Source organism: Schistocerca americana, chromosome 2 (assembly GCF_021461395.2).
Source record: "Schistocerca americana isolate TAMUIC-IGC-003095 chromosome 2, iqSchAmer2.1, whole genome shotgun sequence".
NCBI classification, from domain to species: domain Eukaryota; kingdom Metazoa; phylum Arthropoda; class Insecta; order Orthoptera; family Acrididae; genus Schistocerca; species Schistocerca americana.
The window spans coordinates 252,610,183-252,620,930 of record NC_060120.1 but is presented as its reverse complement, the minus strand read 5'-3'; positions in this window follow the sequence as shown (position 1 = coordinate 252,620,930).

The following is a 10,748-nucleotide window of genomic DNA, read 5'->3' as shown; positions in this document are numbered from 1 at the left end:
CTGACCCCTACTATATCTAGACTGAGCCTTTGCATTTCCCTTTTCAGGTTTTCTAGTTTCCCTACCACGTTCAAGCTTCTGACATTCCACGCCCCGACTCGTAGAACGTTATCCTTTCGTTGATTATTCAATCTTTTTCTCATGGTAACCTCCCCCTTGGCAGTCCCCTCCCGGAGATCCGAATGGGGGACTATTCCGGAATCTTTTGCCAATGGAGAGATCATCATGACACTTCTTCAAATACAGGCCACATGTCCTGTGGATACACGTTACGTGTCTTTAATGCAGTGGTTTCCATTGCCTTCTGCATCCTCATGTCGTTGATCATTGCTGATTCTTCCGCCTTTAGGGGCAATTTCCCACCCCTAGGACAAGAGAATGCCCTGAACCTCTTTCCGCTCCTCCGCCCTCTTTGACAAGGCCGTTGGCAGAATGAGGCTGACTTCTTATGCCGGAAGTCTTCGGCCGCCAATTGAAAGGGTAATGCAGTATGTAAAGGGGGACGAAAATCTAATAGTCATGGGCGACTGGAATGCAGTTGTAGGGGAAGGAGTAGAAGAAAAGGTTACAGGAGAATATGGGCTTGGGACAAGGAATGAAAGAGGAGAAAGACTAATTGAGCTCTGTAACAATTTTCAGCTAGTAATAGCGAATACCCTGTTCAAGAATCACAAGAGGAGGAGGTATACTTGGAAAAGGCCGGGAGATACGGGAAGATTTCAATTAGATTACATCATGGTCAGACAGAGATTCCGAAATCAGATACTGGATTGTAAGGCGTACCCAGGAGCAGATGTAGACTCAGATCACAATATAGTAGTGATGAAGAGTAGGCTGAAGTTCAAGACATTAGTCGGGAAGAATCAATACGCAAAGAAGTGGGATACGGAAGTACTAAGGAATGACGAGGTACGTTTGAAGTTCTCTAACGCTATAGATACAGCAATAAGGAATAGCGCAGTAGGCAGTACAGTTGAAGAGGAATGGACATCTCTAAAAAGGGCCATCACAGAAGTTGGGAAAGAAAACATAGGTACAAAGAAGGTAGCTGCGAAGAAATCATGGGTAACACAAGAAATACTTCAGTTGATTGATGAAAGGAGGAAGTACAAACATGTTCCGGGAAAATCAGGAATACAGAAATACAAGTCGCTGAGGAATGAAATAAATAGGAAGTGCAGGAAAGCTAAGACGAAATGGCTGCAGGAAAAATGTGAAGACATCGAAAAAGATATGATTGTCGGAAGGACAGACTCAGCATACAGGAAAGTCAAAACAACCTTTGGTGACATTAAAAGCAACGGTGGTAACATTAAGAGTGCAACGGGAATTCCACTGTTAAACGCAGAGGAGAGAGTAGATAGGTGGAAAGAATACACTGAAAGCCTCTATGAGGGTGAAGATTTGTCTGATGTGATAGAAGAAGAAACAGGAGTCGATTTAGAAGAGATAGGGGATCCAGTATTAGAATCGGAATTTAAAAGAGCTTTGGAGGACTTACGGTCAAATAAGGCAGAATGGATAGATAACATTCCATCAGAATTTCTAAAATCATTGGGGGAAGTGGCAACAAAACGACTATTCACGTTGGTGTGTAGAATATATGAGTCTGGCGATATACCCTCTGACTTTCGGAAAAGCATCATCCACACAATTCCGAAGACGGCAAGAGCTGACGAGTGCGAGAATTATCGCACAATCAGCTTAACAGCTCATGCATCGAAGCTGCTTACAAGAATAATATAGAGAAGAATGGAAAAGAAAATTGAGAATGCGCTAGGTAACGATCAGTTTGGCTTTAGGAAAAGTAAAGGGACGAGAGAGGCAATTCTGACGTTACGGCTAATAATGGAAGCAAGGCTAAAGAAAAATCAAGACACTCCCATAGGACTTGTCGAACTGGAAAAAGCGTTCGACAATATAAAATGGTGCAAGCTGTTCGATATTCTGAAAAAAGTAGGGGTAAGCTATAGGGAGAGACGGGTCATATACAATATGTACAACAACCAAGAGGGAATAATAAGAGTGGACGATCAAGAACGAAGTGTTCGTATTAAGAAGGGTGTAAGACAAGGCTGTAGCCTTTAGCCCCTACTCTTCAATCTGTACATCGAGGAAGCAATGATGGAAATGAAAGAAAGGTTCAGGAGTGGAATTAAAATACAAGGTGAAAGGATGTCAATGATACGATTCGCTGATGACATTGCTATCCTGAGTGAAAGTAAAGAAGAATTAAATGATCTGCTGAACGGAATGAACAGTTTAATGAGTACACAGTATGGTTTGAGAGTAAATCGGAGAAAGACGAAGGTAATGAGAAGTAGTAGAAATGAGAACAGCAAACATCAGGATTGATGGTCACGAAGTCAATGAAGTTAAGGAATTCTGCTACCTAGGCAGTAAAATAACCAATGACGGACGGAGCAAGGAGGACATCAAAAGCAGACTCGCTATGGCAAAAAAGGCATTTCTGGCCAAGAGAAGTCTACTAATATCAAATACCGGCCTTAATTTGAGGAAGAAACTTCTGAGGATGTACATCTGGAGTACAGCATTGTATGGTAGTGAAACATGGACTGTGGGAAAACCGGAACAGAAGAGAATCGAAGCATTTGAGATGTGGTGCTATAGACGAATGTTGAAAATTAGGTGGACTGATAAGGTAAGGAATGAGGAGGTTCTACGCAGAATCGGAGAGGAAAGGATTATGTGGAAAACACTGATAAGGAGAAGGGACAGGATGATAGATCATCTGCTAAGACATGAGGGAATGACTTCCATGGTACTAGAGGGAGCTGTAGAGGGCAAAAACTGTAGAGGAAGACAGAGATTGGAATACGTCAAGCAAATAATTGAGGACGTAGGTTGCAAGTGCTACTCTGAGATGAAGAGGTTAGCACAGGAAAGGAATTCGTGGCGGGCCGCATCAAACCAGTCAGTAGACTGATGACCAAAAAAAAAAAAAAAAAGATCTGGACTTGTGTCCATCAGAGACAGTAAATTTGTAAGGCTGGATGTCATGAACTGATATATATATTATGACTTTTGAACACTATTAAGATAAATACATTGTTTGTTCTCTATCAAAATCTTTCATTTGCTATGTCTATCAGTAGTTAGTGCCTTCAGTAGTTAGAATCTTTCATTTAGCTGGCAGTATTTGCGCACGCTGTATTGCAGTAATTCAAGTAACGAAGATTTTTGTGAGGTAAGTGATTCACGAAAGGTATAGGTTATTGTTAGTCAGGGCCATTCTTTTGTAGGGATTTTTGAAAGTCAGATTGCGTTGCGATTAAAAATATTGTGCGTCAGTGTAGTGTTGATCAGAATAAGTTAAGAGAGTAATGTCTGAGTACGTTCAGTTTTGCTCAGCTGTTTGAAAAGTAAATAATGTAAGAGGTTTATCAGCACAGTCATTCATTAATTTTTCAAAGGGGACGTTTCAGGACGCTACGCAATATTCGAAAAGTTTGCAATGAAAAATAGTGGTCGCTATGATTTTGCGTTTGGCGCGATTTGCACCATATGCTGCTGCGTATGAAATTTAGTTAACACATTAAATTTTTGTTTAGACTTGGGAGGAAGTCTCTATCAGTCTCCGGTCTCGAGAAAATGGATCCTGCGTAGCGGTTTCACTCCCGATCTCACGCCCACGGGAATGAAATATTCACGACATCCCTCACGAGGCATCAAAACGATATTTTGGCGAATGATGGCTCACAAGGAGGAGAATTCTTTGCTGGTTCGTAAACGCACTGAACTTTCTTGTCTATCGATATAACAGAAATTGTACATTTTATTTATTTTTTTTTCATTCCAGTAACCGTAATTCTTTAAGAGTTATCGACAGCTAGTGAAACAGAGGTTCCTGGTATGAAAATAAACATGAAATTTCTTCTCTTATATTACCCCAAACCGGAACAATGAGGTTTTTCGTGAGCTATTGAGCTCTTTGGTCGCCAAGTACTTGTTTTATGAGACACTTTGCTTCAGAATTCTCTCACAATAGCTGCTGCAAAAATGGGTTTGTGCAAATTATACTGTGTTTCGGCAAAAGAAGTACAATTGAACCTGTCAACAAGAGAAATGTGGCCATTACACAGAAATGCCGATGCTTCTTCGAATGAAAAAAGGTTAATATTCACATAAAATTAAATCGCCAATTATGTTGGAATATTAGTTGAATCCGATAACCCATCGTATTTTTAATACTAAGCGACTGCAATGGAAACTTAACAAAGGATTTTATTCCTTTTCTTCATCTGAGCAGTATTAAAATAATGACGAGCGAACCGTTCAGGCGGAGCCGGCCGGAGTGTCCGTGCGGTTCTAGGCGCTACAGTCTGGAGCCGAGCGTCCGCTACGGTCGCAGGTTCGAATCCTGCCTCGGGCATGGATGTGTGTGATGTCCTTAGGTTAGTTAGGTTTAATTAGTTCTAAGTTCTAGTCGACTGATGACCTCAGAAGTTAAGTCGCATAGTGCTCAGAGCCATTTGAACCTTCAGGCGGAATGGCACACACATGCCAGACGCTGGTTATTCACCTACGGCTTGCCAAAGTGACAAAGTGTAATTCGCGAATAAAATAGTTGTTATTGAAAAAGTAAACAATTGATACATACCAAAACAACTGTTACATGGTACAACATGATGGTCAGTATATCGTCAGCAGTTGTGAACAATGTGCGCGACAGAAATGCGGAAAGTAGCTAGTTGTGCCTTGTGAGCGGAAGAGTTCACGTCGTTCGAAAACGATCTGCCTTTGTCAGCAATACATTTCAACAATTTAAATATATCAAATCACCAGACTCTTTCAGGGAAGTAATACTTTCAGAATAATACCGACCACTACATCATTTGTGTAGCCCTTTGCATAATTAGTTTATTAACGCTGACAGTATGTTTGCAACCACTGAAATGGCTCTTTTGCGTCACGACGAGCCGATTAAAATATCGCTATTCGTGAGGGCTTCTCGATTGTTTCTAGATTGCAGTGGAAATGTGACGTTCATCAATGTCTCTCATTACATACATATCCAAATAATGATAGTGAAACTTACGTACTTCGTATCTCGGACACTTTTTACCAGGAGCAGAATGGGGTGATACCTGTGGAAATTACGCCTTTTCGACTTTTTGTTACAGATTGTAGAGATACGTCAGCATAACAGGCAGCAAGTACATAACCTTGTTTTACTTTCCTGGCTCGCTTCTAGATCACATGATTTTATAATGTTCCTTACTTCCTAATTGACTACCCTCACGATGAATCGTCTTTCCCTTCTTACGATCTGAAAACATTGTGGAGGCGGAAGATACACAATTCCAGTGGCTTATCGCTCGTGAGTTATTTAAAACTGTGCATTGTTCTTGACAAAAGAGCAAACAAAACAAGAAAGTATACAGATATACGTAACTGAAAACCATTATGTACTAACGAAAAGAGATGGAGCGCTTAAACGGCGAAAAACGAAACACTACTGAGTGAGAAAATAAAATACTTCGTGTGCCTATATGCGCAATGCCGGAGTGAGTATATGGCAGGACTCTATTCCCGCTCGCCGCTTCACTTCTCCCGCAGTGCTCGCGTGATCCGTGGCGCGATCAAGTGGGCCCCAACCACAACGCCTCGGGAACTGGCGCAGGCGCGTGTCTCGTCCCAGTCGCGTCTCGTCGCCATATGCGCGGTCCCATTTGAACCTGTGAAGTTACAAAAAAGCACGCTGCGCTGCGTCGAGCCACACGTGCTATGCGCCTAGCCTTCCTTACTCAGGTCTGAGCTGAGACTGCTTAAAGCACAGCTCCCCCGAGATGCGGTACTGTTTTTCTTCAAGTCCTAGTGCACCGTGGGAAAGCTTGAAAGCTTGTCTGTGGCCCTCCTGCCACACAGTGACGCCCCTGTTGCGACCCGGGTGAAACAGTACCAAGGGAACGCAGGTAATATGGCACCCCCGCTACTCCTCCGTCCTCACATTGCTATGCGCTATGGTTCAATTCTTTCATCTTGGCGGCTCGCGCATGCCCGCCCAGAGGCGGGAGATTGCTGCGTTGCCAGTTGCACATGCCAAGAGAAGCAGCGCCATAGTACAGCATAGTTCGCAAACTTACATTTATGGGCGAGCGCGCAGTTTATGAAGTAAAGCCACCACGATCGCATTACCCCTTTCGCTGCTTCAGAGACGTGCTCCACGCATTCCGCGCTGTGCGCGATTTTGTCATCACTGCACTGCTCGCCTGTGCAGACACATGGTGTTCCGACTGCTTTGACACACTTATCATTCGATTTCACAAAAACTATTTGGCCCAAAAATTAGATTTTTACACATATTCTTGACTGATACCTTCCCCCCATAAATGACTTAATTTTCTTTCGATGTTCAACGCAGTTATTGGGCAGCGTTAAATGTAGCAAACCATTGCACGAAATTTTGAAGAGTTTTCAGAGGTAAAAGTCCACAACGTATACTTTCCGTATGGTCGATTTTAGTTGCCACTAGAAATTTCAAAAAATTACATTCAAACGAATGAAATTCATGAAGTAGGACACTTCGATATTGTTTTTAAGTAAAGAAAGTATTGAGCGTCTTTTTTTTAATTTTCATTTTGTTCGTTTTAGTTCGTTGCATCTGCTCGGGGCGGACGTCGTAAAACATCCATTTAAGTTCGTTGTTGACCTGTTGACGCAGTTTTTTTTATTACAGTGGCAGGTTACCCTCCGACCTAACACGCTGAGCTACCGTGCCGGCATAAACTTTTCAGTCAAGGGAAGACTTGTAACGCTGCGCTTTGTGCACACACGATACTCTTTAAAGCCTGTACTAAGGTAAGTTGACGGGCTTCACGTTGTGAGAAAGGATTTTTGTATAGATATTGACCGCGTGTACCTGAATGGAGGCAAATCAGACTTACATCCACTCTGTAATAACAATGATGCGTCAAGCAAGTCCGAAATGCAACTACACGTCAGAACGGACAAGAAACAACACAGAAGATGATACCAATTTGTTAACAATACGGTCGCCAGCCTAATTAGGCATTAACTGAGTTTCTTCCCTGTACAAGTTGATGTACGTTCGTGCAAAACAACACGTAGTAACACTGCATAATATGGTAAATTTTAGAACCAGAAAATCTACTGAACTGATAATTTCACTTTCTGTACTAATATGGATAAACCATAAATACATAACATTACACTATAATGTTTACTATAAAACTTCGTACTGTCTATTTATCTGATTAAAATCGGGCATAGGTTACCCTAGAAATAGCACTTTCGAAACACACACACACAATGTCAATTTTGATAAAGGTAAAACACTGATAAATTTTGCCCTTTATATTGGCTTTAACTTTGCTGGTCAAATCAGTTTAAAACACTTCAGAATTCAAATGAATAAAAAAAGAGGGGGGGGGGGGGGGGAACCCTGAAACTGTTATGATCACCGTATAAAAAAAATTTAATTACTGAAATCATTGTGTGCTCAAAATTTCCACTATATGAGTTACTACTCTTTTTATCTTATTTCCTGCTCATTTAAATACCATTATATCTGTCTCGAAATAATTAAACTTCATTACTAAACCAATTTCAAAATTATCTTCCAACTTTGTCAGACCTTTGTTATTCGTCTATTAGTTCATTGACAACAAAGTTCTTTAAACATCATTCTAACATAGCTAGGTCTGCAGGTAATTATTATTAACATAAACTTTAATTCTTCATTTCGGGACACTCGGATTGCACAACATTTGGAATGGACCCTGGCTAGGTTAGTTGTGAGGATAATTAAATGATAGGACAGTTCTGGTAAAATTTAAGTTGTTATTGAACAGTATGGAACAAAAGTAACACTGGTCCACACGAATACAGTACTAAAAGTTTCAACCTGTTCGTATCGATGCGGCGGTTGGCAGGCGGCGAGATGGCGAGGCACAGAGCACACATACAATCACAGCCAATGGCTCTTGATGTATCGGCACTTTACTTCTTCTTAGCGTCGCAATACTTTTCTATTTAGTGCCTATGGAATTTTGCCATGCTGTATAGGCGTCGGAACCGCATATCCGAGGCTCAATGAAACTACGTCTTCCAGGAGAGCCTCTTTGATCCAGACCGTGTTGCTCAGACCAATGCCCAACTCCGACTACTACTGCTGAGCCCGTTATGCCGTACAGCGCCCGTGTGCATTTTCCCGCGCTCGCCTGCCATCCACCTTTTACCGGTCCCCTACCGACAGGGTATTCACCAGAGGTTTTGCATTCTACGTATCCTAATACATTGCCTACGTATGGACCAGACGCACAATTACAATTTTAACATCTTACAATAGTTTCAACGTTTCTTACATTTCAATTCTGTTATAATATTGCTTGAAATTTGACATAAACATTAATATTCACATTGAAAATTGTTTACAGTTTCTTTAACATAATGGCATGAAACAAAAAAAAGAAATGAAATCGGAACATCGATTACACTAATTTATCGAAAAATCAGAAAAAAATATTATTTGTATAATAGTACAGCGTTGTTGTTGTTACCCATGCCCCTGTTTCCAGTAAATTTCACTAAGTGCAAATTTGATGGGAACACTTAACTTTATACAGGGGTTCTGAATCTTTGTGTGAATGTCCCATCACAAAAGTTTATACCACAAACTTCCTTTCACTCACATTATCTAGGTGTATACTTTTTAACATATCATTTACTTAAGTGCCTTTGGCACAGTCCAACCTCCTATCACAACATTATTTAAGTAGCAAATTACTCATTATTATTAAACTTCTCAGAAAACTAAATTCAAAAGCTGAAACACAAACACTTGCCTACAAAGCACATACAAATACCTATATACACTATAAGACAATTTGTTGCTGCTTACATTGAATGGCAGTCCATTTCCTTATTTACTAATAAACCACAATAATATTTAGAAAAATCACTACATATTTTTGCTGCGTATTATTCAGATTTGGGCAGTCCATTTCGCATCATTTTATCACATCTCCTGCACCACACTTACAATTCTCCTTTGACTATTTATCTGCCCTCATTGGTGTTTGGCAGTCCTTTATATTATGACTCATATACTGCCCACTTTGGTTTTCGGCAGTCCCATCTTTTATTTGGCTTACAGCATTTGCTCTTTCTTTTCAACCCTTTTCTCCATACATATTTACATTTATAGGACATTTGGTAATCTGAAACTCACATAACTACATTAGCTCACTGACATTGGTATACATACATTTACAAAGATTTGTTACATTTAGAATAAAATAATTTCGTCATTAGATACAGCATATTTACTGCAGATTGCTTTCTGAGTGTACTTAGGTCACTCACTCCTAGGAACATACAGTTTCAGGTCCACAACATTTCTTACACCTAAAGGTCTTTTGGATTTTGGGTAGATCAGGTAGTAAGCATTATCGTGTGGAATGTTCTGTATCACATACGGTCCATTATAAATATATTTAAATTTGGAAATTTCATGGTTCAGTTCACTAGATTTTTCGTGGGTTTTTTAAGAGAACGTAATCTCCAATTTTAAATATTGAAACTTTCAGGTTTTTTTTCATGTCTTTTAGATCTAGATTCAGCTTTTTGCTTTGCCCTTTTTCTGACTAATTCTTTCTTTTGACTCAACCCCAAGCTTGTACAAGGTGGAAACTCTAGTTTTTCCTCAATTAAACTTTTACTTCTGCTGCCTATCAAAATTTCTTCCGGTGGGAACCCAGTAGTTTCATGATGTAAGGTGTTCATGACATTCTAAAAGTTCAATATAAATCTGCCACAGACTCTTAATCATGCCCCTTCCTGTTTTTTTTTTTTTTTTTGGTCGACTGTGGCATCGTCCCAAGATACGTTCCTGACCTGTGAACCATTTATATCTGGTGGCTTTCTCGGTTTCTGGAGTTCAAAGTCTTTGCTTACTTCAACTCTTTGCAAAAGAGACACTGAGTCGTCAGGTGGCTCTTTCTTTCTGTGTTCAGTCTCAGCATCTGGGTTTTGTTTTGAAACTTCATCATCAGTAGGTACAATATCGCAGTTAGCTGTATTCCCATTATTTTCACTAGTACCGAAATACTCATTATCTGAACTATCGTCAGAATCCGACCATTCTGGATCGCTTTCAGGTTCTAACATAAAAGCTTTTCTGAGGCAGGCACTAAGTTCTTCTCTGCATCTTCGTCAGACTTTGATTTTAACTCAATATCCTCTTTTGGCAAAACGGCCTCATTATCAGCTTTACTCACATCCACTGTTACTTCATATTTAGTGTAATCCTCGTGGACTTCAATTACTTTTAGGTAATTATCTGCCCCTTCCCCACGGTGCCTTTCGGTAGCAGCTTGTACTGTTGGCGGATCGTTAACAGAAGTTACTTCCTCGTCAATGCTTAGGATTTCATCCTCCAATTCCTTTCTATCTTTAACCTTCGTCCTATCGGCAGCACGCCTACTTTGCGCGGCGCTGTTTACTCTCTCCTCTTCAAATATGGGCCACGTCACCTTATCGACGTCCCTACTATTTCCTTTTCCACTAATTAACCTCCTTGCCTCATACTCCTTCTTAAAATCCTCCCACTCACATTGCTTGAGGCCCTTGTACAGATCATCGATCTGCACACGCCAATCAGTTACTTCTGCTAATTCATTCTCGCCATTTACTTCATTGCTAACACTGCTAACCGCACCTCTCTGTGTATCCACTGTTCCATTTACTATTTCCTTCGTCACGGA